This window comes from Equus caballus, chromosome 2, assembly GCF_041296265.1.
Source record: "Equus caballus isolate H_3958 breed thoroughbred chromosome 2, TB-T2T, whole genome shotgun sequence".
Taxonomy (NCBI): Eukaryota; Metazoa; Chordata; class Mammalia; order Perissodactyla; family Equidae; genus Equus; species Equus caballus.
This window is the reverse complement of record NC_091685.1, coordinates 76743165-76763533: the sequence shown is the minus strand read 5'-3', so window position 1 is coordinate 76763533 and position 20369 is coordinate 76743165. Positions and strand designations below refer to the sequence as shown.

At 32.5% G+C, this 20369-nt stretch overlaps 1 protein-coding gene across 9 annotated transcripts in view; it reads right to left on the bottom strand.

Annotated features, from left to right (window-relative positions):
* MARCHF1 (membrane associated ring-CH-type finger 1) overlaps window positions 1–20369 on the bottom strand; it is a 763974-nt gene that overhangs the window by 497332 nt on the left and 246273 nt on the right. For all 9 annotated transcript variants that reach the window (XM_070261421.1, XM_070261416.1, XM_070261419.1 and 6 more), the window contains exon 2: window positions 9195–9271. The gene's annotated coding sequence lies outside the window, so the exon portion shown is untranslated. The remainder of the gene's footprint in view (window positions 1–9194; window positions 9272–20369) is intronic.

The window sequence follows — 20369 nt, the reverse complement described above, 5'->3', positions numbered from 1 at the left end:
GACATGTTAAAAAAAATGTGAGGTTTATTATACTGCAGACATCATTTAGCATGTAATACCTCACAGCAGGGCATGTAGGTCTCAGAAATGTTTCTTTGAACTTAATACCTTAAAAAATAAGTATAGGTAAGGATCTTTCACCAAGAGAATTTGTGACTCCAAAGGAGGAGCTCTATCCTAGGAGGTACAGATCCTATCTATTGGGTCTATGAACAGAATTCAGATGATTCATGCATGTGGATAGGAAAAAAGCCATATCTTTATTTCCACTAACCTCTAACTGAAAATTTATCATTTTCTTGAATTATGACTTCAGTCAACAAACCACAATAGAATTAGCAATATTTATGAACTTTCCATCATAGGTTTTCATTTCACATTTTGTTACAAATATTGTAAAATATGATTTACATTCATCACAGTTTCAAAATTACTATTGTTATTAAACTTTTGCCTAGATCTTGTTATTTAATGTATTACAAAATTTATTACTATATCACAAATTTGATTTCTCATATTTTGATAAATGTATTTTAAAAAATTGATTCTCTTTGTAATCCTCTGAATTTTATTACATGTATTTAAAATATTAAAAACATTATTCTGATAGGGGATGCATAAATTTCACCAGACTTCCAAATCCCATGGCACGTAGTGGCTCTGTAATGTGTCAACTGGGGTAGGATAAACAACATTTCTCAGAATCTCCTACCCTGGATGATTCCAGTTAGTGTGGGCCATGGAGACATCTTTGTAAGGTCTGTGGGCACAAGTGAAGCAGCAGCCGTATTGCTTTTTATTGGGAAGAGCAGGGCAGAGTCATCGAGTGCCTTTGTAGCTCATGTACTCTGCAGCTTCTCTTCTAGCTCATTTCACTGGTGTGGCACAGAAGCCGAGCCTGCCACTACTTCACCTTTCCCTGAATCTTCCTTCAGCTTCTTTTGGGCTAGACATGTGTTTAGCTCTGTGATGATGATGAGCACCAGCTACTCCTCTATGACATCTATATCAACAAGTTTGAAAGCAACCAGAAGTGAAAACTGACATGAGCTCTAATCCATTTTCCTTGGTTTCAGCTCATGCTTGTGAGTTACAGCTTGCTCTTTCCCACTTTATATGCATCTTCCCAACTGCCTATCCTGTGGATTTCAAACTCTAGCATCACATGCAAAGACACAGGCTTACAGACATATTATAACCAACTCCTGCAATTATGTAAACCTTTATAAAACTCTCCCATAACAAATAGTATATATATAATCCTAACTTTTCAGCTTCTCTGACTGAATATTGAAACAGTACAAAAATTATAAGAAACCATGTTTTAAAACAAATTTTAATATTATCAAAAGACGATGGTAAATATAAGGTTGCCATTTATATATAAATAAATAATATTTATTATAATTTCAAAAGTAAGTATTGGCTTATATTTTCTGGTTATGAGAATGTATATAGATTCACTTCACAATAAAACAACTTAATCACACACTTTCTTTTAGCTTATCACTTATCTAAAAGGTCCTAGCTATATAGGAAAGGCAACTCTGCAATGAAGAGCAGAAGAAGAAAAACAAAAACAGAAAAGATTACCAAGAAGTGTTTGTTTCAAAGGGTGAGAAGGAATTATTGAAGAGCAGTCCTAAAACGTTACGACTCAATTCAGGGGAATGATTTCACTCCCCATCTAGCTGAGTTCATGATACACTTCACTCTTATTCCATGGTGTAATATTCAGTCTTATCCTTCAGTCTTATTCTAGGATTGGCATTTAAAGAATTTAAATTTAAATTTAAATTTGTGATTTGTTGTCTTACAATACAAGCGACAGAACATAATCACCAATATACAGTATTCCCAGCCATTTTAAGAAAAAATGGAGATCTTTACATCCTCTCCTCAACCAGAGAAGAGACATGTACTCAGGTGAAGACTTAAATGTGATGCAAAAATGACTTTGCCTGCTTTTGTGCAATGGCTGAGGCTGAGTATCCACGTTCCTAACTCTTGCGTGACCACAAACATAACGAGAAATGCATTTAGACACATGATCATTTTGCCTTTAGACTAAAAACACTGAGGAGCTACCCAAACTAACCATAGAGAAAGTCCATATAAATGGCCCAATTTTTCCTCTTTTGGCTCCAAAAAATGGAGCATTTTCTGTGCCACTGCAAACCAGAAAAGATTCCCTTTTGCAGATTTAGCATTTGAAATATGACCAATGCTGGACTTATGTGGAGAATCCTCAAACTACAGTGAAATGTCTGCATTTGTCATCATCAACAAGGCTTTGATTCAGTCTCTTCAAAATGCAACAGAAAGTTTGACACCAGTATTCTCGGCAGCATAAAAAAGGTTTGACTTGTTCACGGTCCTCAGCCCACAGAAGACTCAGAGAGGCAAAGATGAGATAATAGTCTGGCAAAGTCATATATCTCAGGAGATTGAGATATTTATCTACTATTTATGTACTATTCTGCTTCCATGTAAATTTGCAAGGAGCTCATTTTCATTTATTTAACAACAGAAAATTGGGATGTTAGAATATTTAATGTTAAGGATATTTGAGGCTATGTGGAACAATAGTATCTATCTGTCTGTCAATCAGTCTATCTACAAAATACTTTTCTCAATTTCTGTAATTTTATATATTTCTTTGTCAAACATCCATGTTGATAATGACCTCTCTGAAACAAAATCAGTTTAAGATAAACTCTATTTCTCGAGAAGGTCTCTCTCATTTTCTCAGAGAAGTATTATACAAGCTACTGTAACAGGACCAATTACCTGAGGTATATTAAGAAGCAATGATGCATAAAACGTTTTTCAATATCAAGTTCAGAGCAGGACAAAAGGTGAATTCATTAATGTGAATGTTAAGACAAATGAAATAGAAAGTCACAGGTGTTAATTATGTTGAGAAAACAAATTAGAGTTTGTCACACTTTAAAAAACTTCTTTTAAAAAAGAAATTATTCAAAAGAGAATTTTGTCAATTTTGCTTCTGAGGTTGTAATGTCAGGAATCTGTGCGTGTCTGTGGGTGTGTGTTATATATACATATGTATATAATTTTTTAAAAAGCAACGAAAAGGGAGAACCCAATGCTTTTTAATTTTGTTCTGTTTTCTATCATGGATGCCCCAAGGATGGAATTGATAGTAATTATGAACAAAGAAGAGGAAATAAGCATCTGTCTGCTAATCAGCAAGGACCATTGCTGCGGCTCATGAGAAAGAATAATGGATACAGTTTTGTTAGTTTGGGAACTGATGCTAACTATGTTGATCTCTATTCTATAAACAAATCTCTAACTGAAAAGAAACTGTGAATTTTCCTTTTACAGACTTCTAATTTTTACACTTATTCGTTTGGACTTACGTTACACATCAATTTTTTTTCCATTTAGAGGTGTTAAGAGCTTTACTCCAAATAACAAAACTGCCACAACTCCCTAGTATGGAACATAGATTAAAAAAAAGAAAGAACAGGGGAAACACACACATTTTCCATCACTCTACTTGGAAATGATGTTTACCTAGAGATTCAGCACAAGGGAGTTTCAATCAAACTAAACTCATGAGGAGAGACACTTAAGCTTTTACAGTGTTGATTGTATACAGTGTATCTTCAAGATCTTGGGTCAAAATCTTTATGACAAAGACATTCAAAACGTTTAGGTATCCTTTTAGCATGCTTTTCAGCATTTAGAGTTCCTTCCTGACAAACACTTTCATCCTGCGCATAGGTACCTCAACTTCTAGTGATAAACAGAATGGGCAGCAACATATGCCAAGTAAATTTATGTACTGTCTAAATGAATGAATTCACAATCTTTAACTTTCACAATGGAATATCTTTATTTTCAATATGCCTGCTATCTATAGCATAGAGGTGATTTTTCAGTCAGGAATAAAAAACGCCTGCCCTTCAGATACACTCTAAAATATTGCTTACGAGTTGTCTGCCGTAAAACTCCTGTATTAAGCCTGCTGGAGACAGTTGATCTTCAAGATAATTGAGGAATAAGCTGCTGACTATTCACTCCTTCAAGATTCTTCAGGCTTTTTCCCTGTGTTTACAGATAATCAGAAAGCTGCCATAATCACTTTGTTTCCTTGTTTAATTGCATTTAAGTTTTGGTCAAGGTGTCTACCAAAGGCTGATGCAAGAGACAACCATATGTGGAAGGTCTTTACCATATTTCACAAAGTTTCTATTGAGACTATATGCCACTATGTTGTTCAAATGTATAAGCATCCTCATAAGACATGGGGGAGAAAGACGTTTCTCTTAATGAACTGTTATCCTTTCTCTTAGCCAAGCTGAGTCTAGCAAACTCAAAGCTATATAGCGAAATGCTATAGCTTTTCCCAACACATTTGATTGTTTTGTTTTGTTCAATTTTGCACCTGGTTCATGACATTCATCATGTATCAGTGGTTTTTGGCTCATAGTCTATATTTTTCTTGTCAATCACCACAAATGCCTTTTAGATTAGACAATATTTAACATTAAAAAATATACTGTGATAAATGGTAAAAACAAAACAGTAAAAATATATCTGAAAACAGATTACAAGATGTTAGTTTGTATGGCTGAAGCTATTGTTATTAATTCTTATCTCTCACAACTGGTTGCTGAGGCCTCCAAAGGGTCCCCATGGACAAATCTCACTGAGCTTCATAATACTCTTGAAAAGTTATTAATAAACATTTTTATTCTAAATTATTCTTCACTGACACTTAGGAAAATACTGTTATTTTTCATCCTTTTATGTCAGCTTCCCTAGGTATCCATGCCATCCATACCACTCTCTTTCATATAGCCTATGTGTATTTTTACAAATATTGCTTAAGTAGCTAAAAAAAAGTTTAAATTTCAGGGAAAGCATCATTTTATCTTCCTCAGAGAATATCTAAGTTATTTCTGGCCACATCATAAATAGATGCCTATTGAGGAATGAGAAAATCAACAAATGAAACATCTAGGCTACCACTTCATAGTTATCCCTTTCTGACCAAGTATATTTCTTTCTTTTAGGAAAGTAAGAAAAGTACTTGTAAATGAAATGAGGTATCAAATCCATCTTGTCACTTCAAAATGTCTATGGTTATAAAAAAAAAACACAAAACACCTCATGTCTTTAATGAAGCAAACAATACTCCTAGATGTCAACTCTGGACCTGAGGTGGGTAAAAACCATTCCAAAATGAATTACCATTCTTTCAACATTTCAAGGACTCCTAAGTTTATTCACTTAAAAATTCACTTTTAGATAAACTAGATGTTCAGTGACAGTATAAGATGAAAATAAATGCAAATGACCCATATGTCTTATTCTAAAAAATGCCAATGATATAAAAAAACAAAAAGAATGGATTTGAGATAAAAATATATGTAGAGATAAGACACCCTTGGAAAATTAAGTTGAGGATGTCTCAAAAATTGGAAGATCCCATTGTATGTATCATCCACACAAACTCCCCCCTGCACAGCAAACTCTCAATTTTCATATTTCCATTCATTGTACTTTTTCTTACTTATTCATATTTAGAAATACGGCATCGTATTTGATTTTCTCCCCATATCAATTATTCAGGAACTGATAGGAGAGGATTTCACTGAAATGTCTCTTGTGACTTCCCCTCCCACTAAAGTATAAGCTACCTAGCATGGAATTAAGACCTTTCATGGTTTAGACCAAACTTATCTACTTAGCTTTGCTTCCGACTACTCAGTTTGTAAAATTCTCTTTCCAATATCTTTAAAGCTGTGATAGATCATCACATTCTACACAAATTTTTGTCAAGTCTGTTGTTTTTACTTTATCCTACCTGTGAAATCAGTCCTTTAGTATCCACCTAAGTTTTATCTAAATTTCATTTCTCAATCTTAATTACACTAATTCTCTGAATAGCTATCACACTTTATTCACTCGTTGGATTTTTTCCTACATCTCTTTGAATATGTACACGGCATGCAAATGATAGAATCAATATGTTGTAGGAGGTCAGAGTTATCACATAGTCTTCATTTTTCACTGACTTTAATCCTACATTAACGTTATGTAATTAATTTTCCTCCACAATGAGATTGTAGCAATTTGGAAGCACTGGTCATAATTTGCACTTTCCTTTTATTCCCACCAGCCCTTAGCACAAATATTCATTTGATTGAACCACTTAAATTTTTAAAAAGCTTGAAAAAATATAGTGAGGATTTCATCTCTACCGCGTTTCTGGGAAAAGAAAGTCTATAAAATAACTAGCATTATAAGTCAGAAGGTAGAGTTATTTCTAAGCTGAAATCACTGATTGTCTAAAATACCAAAAACAAAAAAGGACTCTATTGAGAGGTATTACCTTAGGAAGTACAATTCTTTCTTAAAGGAATAATAATAACAGACAGCAAAAAGATAGCGGTGATTTTTTTTAAAATGTGCTCATTAAAACATTTGCTTAGTTGAATTCCAGCCAGATAAAATCAGCGTAGCTCCCAGAGAAGTTCTCATTCCAAAGGCAGAGGGTCTACTTTGATCATCTTTTACACCCCTAGAGAAAACTGTACTAATTCTCTATCAGGGACTTGACAGTTATTCAAGTGGGACCAAAGCTGAGCAGGAGAAGTTTTGCTAAACTAGTTAGCTTCCTCCTCTGTATGGCCTCAGAAAAGCAAAGCCAATGTTGATTGACGCTAATGGCCTACTGCAGAATGTAAAACAGTAGCTAATTTATGATCATATAATCCTGGGTTTGGAAGATTTCGTGTTGGATTAATTAGCATTTTTTCTTTCTGACAGTCCTTGCAAGATAGGATTCATTTTGTTTTAAAAGGCTCTTCAAAATAAGGGATTTTCAAAGTTCTATCTGTAGTTATTCTAGTGCTTAAACATTCTCATAGCTTCAGGGCTGGCCCAGTGGCATAGTGGTTAAGTTCACATGCTCTACTTAGGTGGCCCAGGGTTCATGAATTCAGATCTCGGGCCTGGACCTACACACCACTCATCAAATCATGCTGTGATGGTGTCCCACATACAAAAGAGGAAGATTGACACAGATGTTAGCTCAGGCACAATCTTCCACAAGTAAAAAAAAAAAAAAAAGAAATTCTCACAGCTTGGAAATCTACACTGATAATAGTTCAGGTTTATTATACTTCAGGTTTTTGTTAATCACTAAAAAATCAAGACTTGGTCACCTTTTCTATAAGACCTTTTCAAATACATGAAGAATAATGTTCAGTTATTTCACTCTGTTTTCTTCTTCAAATGGAATTATTCTACTTCCTTTAAACTTTTATCACAGAAACTATCACTGAGAATTTTTAATCACAATTTTTATTTCTCCCCAGAACTTCCTCCATATATTCCAGATACTTCACTAGCTGAATAGACCACAAGTGCTCAGAATAATTAAGAGGAGTGTGACCATTTGTTCCTGGTTCTTAAAAATCTTTCTTGCATTTTACCAATCTAAGTTCTAATAATATGTCCATGGTTCTCAACTTTGATTTCTTAGACCAGTAGAGATTGATGTCGTAATCAGGAAACAGGAGACTTCTGTGAATCTTAATAGAAAACGTATATTCACCACTGATAAAACTGCATGTGTCTTATTCAACACCAAATTTCTTTGCCATTTTTCATGCATAGGGTTTGATACATTGTAAATCTTCAACAAATATTGCCTATTAAGAAATTCTATAAAGTCATTTAATGCTGTTGCTGTTCAATGATCAAAAAAATCAGAATTTAAAAGATACATATATAGATAGATAAATCTTTACCTAATAAAAAGTAGTGAATCGATCACTTTTACTAAATGCAGTGTTTTAGGAGAAAAACTCCATGGTTTTCATGGCGAAAAATAATAATATAAATGGACAGGATTTGAAAATTTGAAGCTGCTGTGTCATAGTTTAAATTTAAGATGAAGGTTTTTTGCTAATCTCCTACATAATCTTTATGTTTTTTCTTCATGAGATATATTAATATCTGTCTTGATAGGATTGTCCTTTTTTTTATCTGTGATTCTCCATCAGTTTCAAGATATTTTTGAACTGATTTTATGCCCTCCAAATTACTATAAAGGTTTCTAAAATTTGCTGTAACCTTTAAGTGTGCTCTTCGTGTTACCACACTCAGCACTAAGTAAGTTCTTCATAAATACTATGGTAACCACATACTTCCGACGAAGAGCGCTTGGAACGGCTACTGTGCATTGACTACAAATCTTTGGGTACATCTTTTCATCTGATTGATCCTCCACCTGGTTATGATGCGGAGATATAGCATAATTTTTTCTCTTTTTTAGTGGAAGCAGTCTGCCTTAAAGAAAAGAAAAAAATACAAGAAAAAATTGCAATTGTCAAAATAAATGATGTATTACATTCTCTCAATCTACTGGGTCTGTCATAGAAAACTAATTAGAGGCAAAGGGCCTATTTTATCTCCATATCAGAAGGCAGCTTGTAAAAGAGGGGAAAATCTATTTGCTTTATACTGTGTTTTAGAAACTGAAATGGCAAAATTTCAACTTTGAGGTAATCGGAAGGATTATAAATTTACAAGTTCAGGAAACACTCAATTTAATGTCATTCATGACTCTCCACACTGTAGCCTTTGTTTGTTTGCTTTCTGTCATGTGAAACAAATAAGTATTAGACAGATTCTAGTACATCAAAGAAAGTCATGTAGTATACACGTCAACATGATGAATATTATAATGCTTGAATGTAAAATCTATGTATTAGTAACAAGATGAAATCAATATGTTTCCTAAAGATGGTCAGCAGTCAGTTACCTACATAGGCCACATAAGGAAATTACTGCAGATAAGATCAAATATATTTGTTTGCTGAAATGGAGAATATTATAATTACCAATATATTCGCCCAGGCCAAATCAGTATTACTGACAGCACTGTAACTCTAAAATGGCTCAACTGACAAAGTTCTAATCATGAGTCATTAAAATATTGACTAACAGATACGAGGAAACAGAGTTCATCTTTTTAAAAAAAATGCTTTTCACTATCCATTAAATTGAATAAAATTTAGGTAAAAGAAAGCTTGAAAAAATAAAATCAATTAAGTCTTCCATTAAAGCAAGATTTGACTAATGCCAAATGAAAAAGCAGTTTTCTGCAACAGAAAGTCTGCTTTATCTAGGATAAAAATAGATGAACTTACAAAATACAGCAGTGCCTTGTTTAATCACAGCAGGACAACTGAGTATATTCGCTCAGAACTCTTCTTGAGTACATTTCCTGAAAAAGAAAATTAAACAAACTTAAAGGCTGAACTTAAAAAAATAACTATAAGGAAACTAAGTTTGTAAATGGAAGGACCACACAAATATTGTACAAATTGGATCCTATCTAAATAGTCTTTAAACTATGATGTACCAGAAAGTGCTCCTAATGTCATTGTGCCAATATTCAGATCTTGTAAAAGAACTTATAACAATTTCTATACAGTTCCAAAATACCTAATTACTTCTATACGTTATGAACGAGTCAACTGAAATTTTATTTTCTAATAAAAAGTTCAAAACGATCTCTTCTGGTATAAGACCAAAAAGGTTGTTTATGCCATTTATTTGCTTGGGAACAGCTAGGATACTCAGCAATTGCTGTAAAGACAGAGGACAAACTAAAACTCGAGCTAGAATATCTGGCCCCAGTTTGATACAGTCATTTCATGAAGATGCAGTCTGAAATTGACAGAATGTTTTAAACATAATGAGGATGAATAAAAAGATGAAGCAGTTGAAAGATAAACAAAAGAACATTGTGCGAAGCTAAGCAACAGCTTCATTTTTGGATTCTTAAATATTCTAAGCAGCACATTAAGAGGAAATATTCACAAGCCGTGCACTTCACTGCCTCTTATATCCTCATGTATAAAACAGCACCAACTCTTCCACCTCTTGTTTGTTTTAGATCCACTCCAATAGAAAGTAAACACAACTGCAATATTGAGTTGCTTATGTCTGGATGACAGGGCTAAGAGTGCCAATTGTCCCTGCAGTAAACTGGCATCGATATCCTAGAATCTCTCCATATTCTTTTTCACGTGAAGAAAGATCACAACACGGTATTTATTGAACTGGGCTGATAGAGGATATTATTGATCATCTTTCAAAAAATATATGGAGTAACATTGTATCTGTCGAGAAAATACGACATTTACATATCAGAGTTGTATTTATTTATAAAATGAATGTGCATGGAGCTAAAGCAGAGGTAGTGTAATAGTTATTTAAAATAAGCTTGCCCATAGAATACATGAGGTGATTTACAAAAGTCAGCTGCTGCCACTGGGAACACATTGTAACCACATATGGTAGAAAAACTAAGTTCAAACTATACACAACAAATTGAAAACCAGGTAATCAATTAGAGAAATAACAATAATAATAACAAAAATGTTTCCACAAGAGAAGAATACATTATATAGACCCATGAGAATTTCCATTAATTTTTCAATTATTCAAAAATTATTATGAATGCAATTTAAAAAATACGTCGTCGTTATTATTTTTACTTTCACTACATAATTTTTTTACAAATTGTGCATTTTCAAATACCCAAAATAAGTAGGATCTTAGCAATCAAATATCCATCAACAATTGCAAATGACTTCTTTTACAAATTAAAAAACAATATTCTTCTTTAGCTCAGAAGAGTCCAACTACTTTCAGTTTTGCTTAAACTAAGCTGAATAACTTAAAAATTTTCCATATTTCGAAGAATCCCATTTTTACAGATTATGTAATTTAAATGGAATTTAGATATTAAAGTCTGAGTTCCGAATACAAAGTGTTGCGAAATATCAATGGATCTATTAGCATAACGAAAACAAACAAACAGAAACCCTAAGAAGTTATATTGTCATTAATTGAGAGAGATTAGTATCATGCATTCTATTGCTTCATTATTTTAGGTTCTCTAGCTGGCCTTTTGAAAGTTTAATAAATCAGATATTTTCCCACTTCATATGTATCTGCCAACATTTACTTCCTTTTGTGTAAGATGGCATGAGAGAGAACAAAGGAAAGAACAGAGGGAGGAAGTGAGAGCAGCAGGGAGGAAAAGAGAAAGGGAAGAACACAGCTTACGAAAAGAGATATGTCTCTGGGGAAGAAGGGAGTTTGAGACTAAACTGTGGTCACCAATGGTGTTCTTACATATTTGGGCATTTAGTGAGATGGGTGTCAAAATTATCTCTGCCTGAGTGACTGAAGAGAATCCTGAGAGAAAGCTAAGTGAATAGAAAGTTATATAGATAAGTTTATCCCAGAAATAAGGTGCTCAGGCAGAAGTGAGGGCATGTCAAGATTTAATCAACAGATGATCCATAATGATTAGACATGAGGTTACTTTTCAAGTCACTCCCACTATGACCACTGCAGATTCTTTGGGAAAGAGGGATAATGTAAACTAAAGGGGAAATTATTGTTTCGCTAAAAATGCTGGACAGATTTGGTTATTCAGATTGAGCATAGCACATCTAAGGGTGCCCCACTCATTTCAAACATATTTTTATTATAACTTTAATCCAAAAATAGGTGATTTGCATATTTATTATGACAAACTTCCAGTAAATGGGATATAAACTAAAGATTTGATAATTGAACAACAGTGTTGATTTAATAACATCTATGATAATCTACAATCTGTACTGCTAAACAAGTAACTGGGGCTTCAAACTGATATATCCATCAATCTTCTATCTACCTCTTTCTATTCGATCTACCTCCCTCTTTAAGTAATCTATCCACTATCATATGGATGTACATAAATTATATATATACAGTCATAAAATAAAAAGGTCACTCATTCGTGTAAATGCACTGGCTATATTTTATTGTAGTTCATATCATCTGTTTTTTGTTTACTGCAACATAAAGAAAGGTACTTCTGAGTCCCCTATTAAAGTCTAGAAGTTACTCTCATTATGATAGAAATCATTAGGTAAGTGTTATTATTTAATCATTAATATTCCAAAAGTAAACATTAACATAGGCTTAAATTAGAAATTACTGCATAATGATCTACCCATTATCACAATAATTGTATTTTTTAGGTGGAAATTTTGTCAGGTGTTTTGTTTAGGTGCTAAAATTTTCTGTTTCTTTCCAATACAGGCTCTATACTATATCATATCATATTATGTTATATTATTGTCCCTAAGTGTTAGAAAAATAGTAAAATTTACAATAAAATTATCAGAATACAATTACTGTAATAAGCTTATTTTATTCTGATAAAAATTATCATACACACAAAAAAATTTTTTATTTGGAATATTAAAAAAAATTTGGAGAATGAAGATTGAATGACCAAAAAAAGCTAGGAGGGAAGACCTCAGAGCTATTAGTTTTAGCAGAATGTGGCATAAATCATCACTGATGGAACAAGATATGAAATTATCTTCCATCTCCATGCCCACAAAGACTATTGACTTTCAAAAAAACTAGCAGAGAAAAAAAATCCTGAAAAATCCGTCAAACTAACGTGTTCCCTTAAAATCCCAGAACGTAGACATATATTTTAATTTTCATCAATGAGCTATTTTTTCTGAAAATCATCCCTCTCACCAAAGAAAGTTTGACTTTACAGAAGACAGCACAGGTAGGAAGTTTGGAGATGTTTGTTATATTCTGCTTTTTCAAATGAAAAAAAAATACTACATTCTAGTTACTTTATGAAAAAGATCTTATAGTTAATCTGAATTTCTGCAGGCATAGAAGATATCAATCGAGGGCTGGCCTGGTGGCACAGTGGTTAAGGTCGCATGTGCTGCATGGGCGGCCGGCGTGCACCTATGCACTGCTTGTCAAGCCATGCTATGGCAGCCGTCCCACATATAAAGTAGAGGAAGATGGGCACAGATCTTAGCCAAGGGCCAGTCTTCCTCAGCAAAAAGAGAAGGATTGGTGGCCGATCTTAGCTCAGGACTAATCTTCCTCAAAAAAGAAAAATTAATAGATACTTGAGAATGAGCAATGATTAATTATGCGCAGGCAATAAACTTGAATAAAGTAGACTGGAGAGCAATCACAGTGTTAAGTATTTAAAATTAAAATCTAATTTTGAAAAATCAATAACTATTTTTGTTGAAGAACAGACACTAATGAAAATAAGAGATGACATGTTTTGAACATATAATATGCATAATTTAAATTTTGGCAAGACAAATGTGTTCAGAAGATCATCCAAGAAAGTTTGTAAGAGTGATAAAGAAAATATTCTGCATTTGGCAAAGATCATAGTACAACACGATAATATTGTGAAAGAATATTCATTCAGACTACCAACATTGGCATCAAGTAATGTGACACATCATTTAAGAAAGGATATACAAAATTAAATAATTAGATTTATTGGAGAAGTAATGAATTATTCATTTTGAAGGAAATGCTTAAATGTAGCTCAAATTATTTTAGATACAGATCACTATGTTAGCTTTGTGTAACAAATTATAATTATTGAGAAATTGATTATTCAAAATTTTGATATTTTTATGTAAGCATATTTGTGAAATTTTTTCCAGGAGATACAACAAGAAGACACAATTTTTGTAGATTCTTAAAACGCAGAATCTGGGGGGAAAAGTTTTGATGGCTAGGCAGATGTCATAGCTGCCCCAAAATACACGGAAAACATAATAGATTTCAGTAAAATTTTGATTTCAGGAGAAGGTATTCAAAAGAACATTCTAAGGACTAAGTTTTTAATTTTGCTATCCAGCCTGTAACCATGAATACTTAACGATACAGCAAAAATTTCTTTGGATATCACTGATTTTGTCTTGTGAGTTTGAAAATCTCTAGAACTTTCCTTGGCTTCAATTAAATTTTGGATGATATTGAAAATTTGTCAACCATAAACATGAAAGCATTATAAATATTCAATGGGAAAGTTAAATTGATGCCTTCATTCATACTACTAAAACCTTAAAGCTATGATGTAATTCTTTTCATAAATCACTTAATGACAATGTTAGACTCATGTTCCAAAATATCTGCTTTTAAATTTATTTCCTAATTCAGCATGTTGTACTAAGTAAGATTACAATTTTAGAGCAGGAGTCTGCAAACATTTTTGTCAAGGGCAGGTTGTAAATATTTTAGGCTTTGCAGGCCACATATAGTCTCTTCTATGTTGCACATTCCTGTGTATGTGTGTGTGTGGGTGTGTGGGTGTGTGTGTACAATCATTTAAAAACATAAAAAGCATTCTTAGCTCATGGGCCATACAAAAGCAGGCTGTACATTGACAGTGTCTGTTTTAGAGTTTTGCTATCTAATGCAGTGGCCGCTAGCCACATGGAAATTTAAATTTAAGTAATTAAAATTAAAACTTCAGTTCCTCAGGTGTACTAGCCGCATTCCAAGTTCTCAGTAGACATAGTGGGAAACTGAAGCAATGAAAATTAAATCAAATTAAAAATTCTCAAGTACTCATCATATGTGGCTACTGGCTACTATACTGAACAGTGCAGAGAGAAAATATTTCAAAAAAGTTATATTGGTCAGCACTGCGTTACACAAAAAATATACAACAAACTCAGTGTATGTGTATGTGTGTGTATCCCTTAAAAGCATTAGGAAAAGTCAAAGCAATAGTGGCTGAACCTCTTGACACTGATAATAACTTCTGACATGAAGAAAATACAAGAATTAAAAAGAAGACAATATGAGTATGAATTCCAATGTTGGTCCATCTTTTATCCAAAATTAAAAGCCACATCAATGTCAAATCAATGTCTGTTTTAAATAACTGAACAATTTCTTCTTTAAAAGAATATTTTACAATACTAAAAAAAATAAATTCCTTATTATTTTAGTTCAATGCCTATCTCGTTCTAATGGGTAACCGTGTCATCTAGGGACCTTTTTAAAATGCAGGCTATGATTCAGTAGGTCTGAACTGGACTGTAAATTCTGCATTTCTAACAAGTTCCTAAGCGATGCTGAAACTGCCGGTCCATGGACACACTATGCACAGTAAGTTTCAGGATGATGCATGCAATTTGGTGACTTATGATAAATGTAAATGGAAGCTATGTAATACTTCAATTAATATTGACTAAACCTAGTAGTAATATGTATTTATGAGAAATCATGATATCAAGAACTAAACACCTTAAGCCATTCTTTAAAATCCAGCATGATATTCATTGAAGTACTGTAAAATATTTACAGTAATAACTTACCAAATACCTTGAAAATATGCTTTCTCAGAATATACAAAATGTTTTCAGTAGCCTTTGCCAAATGTAAATATAGCTTCTCAAAATTAAAATTATTATAAATTATTTGTCTGCAAAAATACTGTTAAATATACCAACCAAAATTCAATATTTGCATATATTGTATTGAAATTGTCTAAATAATTGAATTGAATTTCTGATTTCCATAACAAAATTACAGTGGCCTGAAATTGAATCTCTTAATACTCCTCCAAAAAATAGATATAAATATAAAGATATAAAATAAAATCACCCATATCCTACAGCAAAACCAGGAGAGAGTTATAAAATTTTCAATAATATGTAAATGAATATTTGAAATCAACACTGATAGCTCAGAGTCCATTCCTGAGCAGGGATAGATTAGGAGTACAGAAGTGGATAAGTGTAGAGGAGTCCTAGTGATGACAGAACACAAATAACATCTATTAGTTTATAATAGTAAGTAGAGAAAAAGAAGGTTTAAGCAGAGATAAATAGGGACAAACAATCCAAAACACATGTAACTGGAGTTACTAAAAAGGAAAAATGATATAATGCAATAGAAGTAATATTTAAAAATATAATCCAAGAAAACATTCCAGAAATTAAAAAAAAATGCTTAAATTTTGAAAGCATCACCGGTACTTGGGAAAATAGTCAACTCCAAGATATATATTAATAAACATCCTAATAAAATTATTAGATTTTGAGATAAAGAAAAAAATTCTCTTTGCACATAGCAAAAGAAGAAATGATCCACTGAAAAACAAAAGAAAAGTCGGTTGACCAAAGATTTTTGGACAGAAATATACAAAGTAAGAAAACATGGGAGAAGCATTATCAATGGATTAGTGAAAGGTATGAGGCAATTTTACAGACAGATGAGTTAAATTTAAGCATTAAGACTTAGGAAAACAGTATTAAACTTGCAAGAACTCAGAGGACACTGTACTTGTGAGCTCTTCCTGAGGTACAGTATGAGCTTCAGCTAATCAAGAGATGAATATGGAAATTTTGACAAATGAACTAGTCATGAGATTTGTAAATATTTATTTGTGACCCTAAAGCAAAAAGATAGATTGGGATATTTGTGGAAGAATAGTAGGTAAAGGTTATGAATTTAAACACAGTAGAAATAATTCAACTAAAACATGGGAAGAGAAGGAAAAGACTAGGCTAACTGCCGCACAGGAAGAGGTAATAATGGATATTATTTAAGACAAGTAAGGGAAAGTAGGAAGAGCATTGTAACAAGTATTAGCACAAATATAATCACTAGAGTAAAGATGCAAACCATGGTAAATATAAGAAAAATACAAAATAGAGTAAATAGAAAGTCTAATGAACAAAACAGTAACACAAAATGTAATACACACAGTAACCTGAGTATGTAAGACAGAACTGAGACCAAAGATATCAGTGACTTCAATAAGTATAAACACGCTTAATTCACCTTTCAATTTATTTCTAAAAAACAAAATTAAATTCTATTCTAATTATGAGAGCAGCAGCTAACAAAATTCAGAAAAGCAAAATATAAAAAGATGTGCAAAGGTATCTCAGCCAATACAAATCAAATGCAATGACAGTCAAATTCAGTAGTTTTAAATTCTGATATGAGAAAGTAAAATTCAGATCCAAAAATACTAAAGCAGGCAACAGAGGACATTTTGTAATGCCAAATGCCAAAAATAGCAATAAAGATATGATTTATAAAAATCTGAATAAAATGATACCACAACTATCTTTAAAATACACAAACTCAAGTAGATTCAAGAAGAAATTGATGGAAAAACACTAATAATACAAGACTCTCAGACAAAGACACAAGTGGGAAAAATATTTAAAATATATAAAAACATATATAGATATAGATAACCTAAACATGAGAATTAATAAGGGGTTTTTTTACACCAAAAGGCACACCTTCTTCACATCAGTAAGAATAGACCATATATTGGTCCTTAAAAAAATTTCAGCAAGTCTCACAGTAGAAATAATACAAGCAATATTTCCTAGTCACAATGCAATAAAACTATAAATTAATAATAAAAATGGTTAAAGTCTCTGTCACATAAAAGTTTAAAAAATCTTACTTACGTGATTATATATTTGAAGGGATAATTTACACCCAAACTGAAATATTTTAAAAAATAATGATAATGAAAATTTAGGATGTCAGACTCTATGGGATATAATAAAAGTATTAATCAAAGAAAATTCACATCTTTAAATATATATGTCAGCACAAATAAAAAATTAAAATAAATGAGTCTGGGGCCAGCTCCGTGGTCAAGTGGTTAAGTTCACGCGCTCCACTGCGGTGGCCCAGGGTTCGGATCCTGGGCGCGGACATGTCACCGCTCGTCAGGCCACGTTGAGGCGGCGTCCCACATCCCACAACTAGAAGGACCTGCAACTAAGATATACAACTGTATACGGGGGGGGGGGGGGGAGGGGGAGGTGGGGGTTGGGGAGATAAAGCAAAAAAAAAAAAGTAAATAAAATACAATAAAATAAAATAAATGAGTCAAATAGTAAATGCAAAGACTTGGGAGAAAAGTAAACCAGAAGAAAGTAAAAGGAAGGAAAAAATAAAGATAATGCAAAAATCAAAGTTAAATATTTTAAAAAGGCAGAATAAATTATCCTTTGAGAAAAAAATTAATAGAAATATCAAAACTATTAATAAAACTAATGACTAGGAGATAGAAATCATAATGACACCAATTTAAAAGTAACAAAAAGAGAATAACCTTCGAAACTAATGATGTTCAAATATCCTAAGACTTTTTGCACAAATTCATGCAAATAAATTTGAAACTCTAGCTGAAACGGATAATTTCACAGGAAAATACAGTTTACAAAAATTGACCACAGAAAAGAAAAAAGCTTAAATGGACCCATTTCTATAGAAGAAAGAAAGTTATAAGACAATACCATTCATAGAGGAAGCAGGCTCAAATATTTCAAAAATTTGTAATCAAACAAATCTTCAAAGACTTAATAATGCCAATACTATTTATTGTTCCTGAGAGAAAACAAAGAAGCATTTCTAAATTATTTTTATGAAGTAAATATAATAGATATCAAAGCTTGATAAAATTACACTACGTAAGAAAACTACAGCTCAGTCTATATATTTATTCATGAAAAAATCATAAGTAAATTATTAGCAAATAGACTCCAACTGCACATTAAAAAGCGTAATGCATCAGTACAAAGTGGGATTTATTCCACGAATGCAAGGATAGTTCAATAATAGGCAATTCATTAACAAAATTCATCATATAAATAGATTTATGGAGAAAAATCTTATGATCATCTTAACTGCTGAAAATGTTTTTGTCATTCAACATCCACTCTTAATAAGACCATTATGAATAGGAACCATAAATACATACTTATCATGTAATATATATACATCTCACCCAAAGTCATTGTAACTCCCACTCTGCATTGTAGGCTCAGAATGATACTTAAGCACATGAGATAAAATAGGCTTTAATCAAGACCAACTTTAAGTTAAGAAAGCATGTAGATTGGCAAAAGGGTACAAATTTTCAGTTATCAGATGAATAAGATCTTAGGATCCAATATATAACATGATGACTATAGTTCATAATACTGTATTGTACAATTGAAAAGTGCTAAGAGATTAGAACTTAAGAGTTCTCATCAAAAAAACAGGTAAAATGTATGAAAGGTGATGAATGTGTTAATTAAATCAAAGGAAGAATTCTTTCGCAATGTATATCAAGTCATCATGTTGTATACTTTAAATATCTTACAATTTTATTTATCAATTATACCTCAATAAAGCTGGAAAAAAGAAAGAAAGAATATAGAATAGGCAACACAGCAAACACATGAAGAGTTTTGTAAATCCCAGACACAGCTTCTGATATCCACAATCACACCTAGGATGCACATGTTTCTAAGAAATGAGACTCTGGAGGTATGGATGGGAATAAAGAGGTATAGACTGTCTCAGCTCAGGGAAGCCAGTGGCTTTGCCAGCCCTTCAGTTTTTGCACTTTGCTCTCATTCTCTTGTGCTGCTGCATAGCACGGATTACTATTTAGAAAAACGTAATTCCAACTACTTGGTACAGAGTGCTCAACTCAGTAAATAATAACCTTATTAGAAATTCACATTTACATTGGATCTGGTATGCTTCTATATATTCCCTGAGTTAAAGTTATAAGGAATTTGAATAAGATCACTTCTCAGTCCGTAGGGTCAAAGAATTAACTGGTTCTGTTCTTAACCCTTTCATTCTGGCAACATATTAATGGGGAATTATTAAGCTTTCTCAGTAAAGTTAAGAAAAAGGCAACTGTGCTCACTCTTATTGGATTTAGTAGCCATAGTAATCAGGTATGAGAAAACAATGAGAAACATAGGCATTGAAAAGAAAGAGATAGATAAACTACTATCTGCAGGTGATAGAATGGTTTGCATGGAAAACCCAAGAGCTGAGACAATGCTAAATCCATTGCTAAAGCAACAAATTTAGGAAGATTGAAAAATATAAACTTGACATTCAAAATCAATAGCCTTCATCTATCTTGCCAGATACAATGCAAGGGAATATCTCACATTAGAAGTAACAACAACAACAAAAAGTTCAAATGGTTAGAATAAATTTATCAAGAAAAGAACACTGCTTATTCGAAAAAAAACTTTACTTATGAAGATGGAAAGTAATCACAAAACAATAATTTTTATTCAAGTTAATATATACATTTTTAATTATCTCCAAAAACGCTTAAAGGTTTTTTGGTTTTGTTTTTTCTTCTAAAGCTAGACAGACTGATTCTAAAATTCAAGTGGAAAAATAGATAATGGAGAAAAGCGAGTAAACCCCACAAAAGAAATGAGGGAGGCCTCAGCCCCAGCAAGCAGTAAGACATGCCATAAAGCTTCTAGAAGTAAAATGGTATTGTCCTGGCCCATAAATACACATGAAGTAGACATTCAAGAACTAGACTGGTCAATATAATTCTGGGAGAAAATGGATGTTTAAGTAAAAATGTATGGACAAATGCATAGCCATCTGATTAAAGTTGGATCCATATCTAACATCACAGAACAGAATTACTTTAATTAGACAGGACACCC